Here is a 4,406-nt window from a genome sequence, read left to right as displayed (position 1 = left end):
CTCCTCCTTTGCTGCTCCCCCAGGCGGCTCCCCTGCCTACTCGACGCCAACACCTCTTTGTTGCCTTTTGAGGTCTTCGACACCAGCATCCCCTAGCCACTCAGCAACAACACCAAGCGCCTCCCCTCCGTCAGCCTTGCATGCTCCCCTTTTCCAATCCTCCGTCCCTCTTTTTGCCACCCTGCACATACCAGGCCCCGGTCCTTATCTAGTCGGCACTCTCTCCAATCTGTGACCAGCAGCGGCGCCACCCACACAAACAAAAAAAAGCCACCCTCTCTGCTCAGTTACTGCCGGCTATCCAATGTGTCGGCGTCTCCCAGTCGCGCCACCAAAGCAGCCATAGCTCCCTCCACGTCTATCCTCTGCAGAATCACCAGAGAGGCATCCTCGCACAAGGCGGCAACCACCCACTCACGTTGCAGACAAGGCAACCCTCTCCTCTCATCGCCAGCAGAGCGATCTCTCCTCTCGCTACCAGCTTCTTTCGCTTCCAAAAAACGAGAACTCACTCGAACAGCCATCACCACCTTATGCTATCCTTCAACCATGTGCTTACTAATATTAGCCCAAAAATCCTTTTTTATGACCGGCGATCATAGTTATCCACCAAGAGCACTGCATTCCGCGTACATGATCACTAGAGCATATGAGTATTTTCCAAGCATCCCCTTGGCACAATATCATTGTGTATGCTAGTGCCTCTTGCAAGACCTTTGTTCTAGGTACGCCATCCTCCTGCTTTTCCAAATATCCTGCCAAGATTTCACTTATACCACATGCATCCCGGGGGAAACCAGACCATAAATAAGCTCCTGAAGCCATACAGGGCAATGTCCACAAATAGAGCCTCTGGGCATCCTTTCAAAGCAACCTTTGCCAGCTAAAAAAAACAGAGAATTACCAACTATTTACCCTGTACACATCGGTGGGCTAAAAGCTCGCACCTGATGTGCCAAAGAATCTCCATCCATTCCATGCTAGGATGGTTTCCTTTTGCGAAAAACGCCCAACATACTTTGCCAACCACCTAGCCTGCAATGTCCTAGCAGTTAGTATCCATAAACTATCAGCCTCCAGGGTCAAAAGGCCACTGTTGGATGTCTCTTCCAATTATACACGCCTGCCCATCTCGTTCATCTAGGTGATATACCAATTGGGAGTTCCTTTCATTCAAAACTAATGGCATTTCACCATTCTGACTATCCTCTTCATGCACACTCTTAGCATCACCAAAAACTGGGTCTGCATAACCCTCATCCACTCTTCTTCTTCTTGGGTCAATTCCAAACATACTTGGGCCTCACTTGCCCACTGCACAGCCACAGTTAAAAGCATATGCATTAACATTTTGCAACCCAAATCCTTGGATCTTTGATTACCTGGCTCATAAACATTTACTGTTGTGGAAAAATTTCTTTCTTTTTCCAGCATAGCATTCCTAGACCTCATAACCCCAAATTCACCTGACTCTGGCTCCCACATGCCGGGTTGCTCAAGCATTAGTTCTTCTTCAACCGGTTCAATAAGAAAATTCCCAAAATCCAGCAGATAAGCATTGCTCTCACTCACAGGATCATCCGTGACCAGCTTTCCACTTCCAACATAGCCTTTGACATCCATAGGCTTCATATGCTCAAACCATTCACCATGACATGTCATATGGTTTGATGCTCCTGAGTCCATATACCATGTATCATCATTCTCAGCATTTGTTGTCATAGAACCCACAACATGCTTCATGGCAAACAAATGATTTGCAGTTCCATCATTGCTACTTGATGCATAGTTACCACCATGTTGTGCATAGTTTCCACCATAATGACCACCACGTTGTGCTCTTCCCCCTCTCAAATCATTCTGTTTGCGAAAGCAATCTCTCGCCATATGACCATATTTGCCACAATAATGGCATTCCACATCTTGCATAGAATTTTGTTGGCCTTGCCAACGTCCTCTTCCACGGGGGTTACCACGACCTCTTTGAGGTGCATATCCACGACCACCTCGAGCACCATATGAAGGCTGAAAATTCTGTTGTGGAGGCCTATCCTGCCATCCACGACCATTACCACCACGTCCACGTGATGCGAATCTCCCCCTGCCTCTAAAACCTCTCTGCGAGTAGAAAGCCTGATTTCTGCCATCATCATGGCTAGAAGATGCATCCAGAAATGAATCACTAAGCTTGATTTCCTCAACCAATAAGAGTGAAACCAACTCATCGAAGTCGGGTAAACCTGTACTCCTCACTGAGATAGATGTATCAAAAGATTTGTATTTCTTGCCAAGACCATGCAAGGTAATATCCACCAAATCATCATCAGGCATGGGGGCATTTATTGTGGCCAATGCATCTGCAAACTTCTTGATTTCTTGCACATAATCATGTATGCTCCTTTTATTCCTTTTCACATTGTGTATCTGCTGTCGCAATTGAGACTTGCGAGCACTCGTATCTGTATCAAACATCTTGACCAAAGTATCCCATGCATCTTTGGGATTCTCAGCATCCTGAATGTGTATGAGCATAGCATCAGAAATGCATATAGACAAATAATGCAGCACTTTGAATGCTCTCTCTGACCATTGCTTATGAGCAATAAAAAGCTGCTGATGTGTAGGTTGCCGAGGTAGCTCAGGCTCAGGCTCAGCACCTGTAATGAGATTCCAAAATCCTTTCCCTTTCAAGAAACTCTTTATCCTGTACTTCCATGCTTGGAAGTTCTTCCTATCCAGCTTTTCACCAACAATTTGAACTGGATTGTCCGACATGTTTCTCAATGCGTACACCTTCCGCACACTTCAAATCTGTAAATGAGCCTTCCTCAGCTCAACCACACTCCAATGAATGTTCCAGATACTCCAAGGTAGCCAACAAACTCCAAATTTGATGTAGAAAATCAACCTGTAATCATCCAAGATGAACTGACTCACTCAGTGCGGGATACCCTAAATTGACACACCTTCCAAGGCTCCAAATCACAATGTAATGGTGCAATCAAGTATGGGAAACTTGCATTGACACCTAATGAACCTCAATGTTGAGTATCAACACCATCTGACATGTGTAATTATCAATTTTTGAAAACCCCTTTCTCTGTTTTTGGAAAAACCAAAAAAACCAGTAGAAAATTTGCTCTAATTCCTTCAATATTTGTCCAAATTGGGCAACCAGGCATTCATTGGCTTAGCAATAGTGTCCATCAACTCCATGTAAGAGGAATTTGTCCAATTGTAAAACACCAAAGATTAATTGCTCAATTAAAATGCTCTGTTTCTCTGCAACCAGTGGACAGCCTGTTTTAATCAGCTCATTCCCAGCTCAATTAAGCATCATTGACCAAACAAATCACATAGCCCTCTTCTCCAATGTGTAAAGCATCCAATTGCTAAAGCAAACTTGAAAGGTATCAACCAACCAATGAGAAATCGATCTCCTCGTAGTCAAAAAACCAGAAAACTGCTCTGTTTCCTCCTCTCTGGCTGCACCGCCTGCAATAGAGCTCTTTGGGAGTGATTGAAGTGCTATTTGATGATGGTATTGAGTGCCCAACACACCTAGGCACATGTGCAATCCACCAATGCTTTGATTTTTGCCAAATACATACTCCAAATGCTTCAATTTTGGGCTTCTTTTTCACTGTTTTGTGAGGGCTCAAAAACCAGAGATTTTCACACTTTGAAATGCATTCAAATTGCTCCAAAATTTGTTCAAGGCTTGCATATGGGTTGCCATTACATCCCTCATTGTCAAATACATATGTCTTTTGCCAGAATCACTTGTATTTCCACCATACATCAATGTCCCCAAGCTTTAATGGAAAGCTTCAAAAACCAGAATTTTTCTTTGCTTTGATTTGCTCTATTTTGCTTTGTTTTTGCCTGTATCACCTGCAATCCGCTCAAGGATGTTTAGAGGATCTTACCCGGTAGGCCAAGCTCTAAGATCTGATAGTATTTGGTGTTCTCCAAGCTTCACAGCTCCAATGGCCAGCTTCACAGCTTCTTTTCACAGCTTCTTCTTCTCCCTCTTCACTCACTCACTCATAAACCCTAATAAACAGCACAAGGCTCTGATACCATGTTGAAAGATCGGTAGAGGGGGAGGAGACACACACACAGGAGCAAACCCTAATGTATATTGCAAACCCTAACCATAGAGAGAAGCCATGTCCACCCTCACACAAAGCATAATGCACTAATCCATAATCCACACAACACACAATCAGTTGTGTCCACACTCTACTAACCCTAGCTAATGTCCACACACTATGACCAGCTGGACACGCGGTCATTTATGTCTCACACATGTTCCTACCTAATCTGCCAGCACATAGCATAGCTGGCTCACACTGACATCGAGTTCCTCTAAAGATGCCTCCTTAAGCATGCTTACTTTTCCT

Source organism: Cibotium barometz, chromosome 50, assembly GCF_041138505.1.
Source record: "Cibotium barometz isolate CiBa-2024 chromosome 50, ASM4113850v1, whole genome shotgun sequence".
NCBI classification, from domain to species: Eukaryota; Viridiplantae; Streptophyta; class Polypodiopsida; order Cyatheales; family Cibotiaceae; genus Cibotium; species Cibotium barometz.
This window is presented reverse-complemented; position numbering follows the sequence as displayed.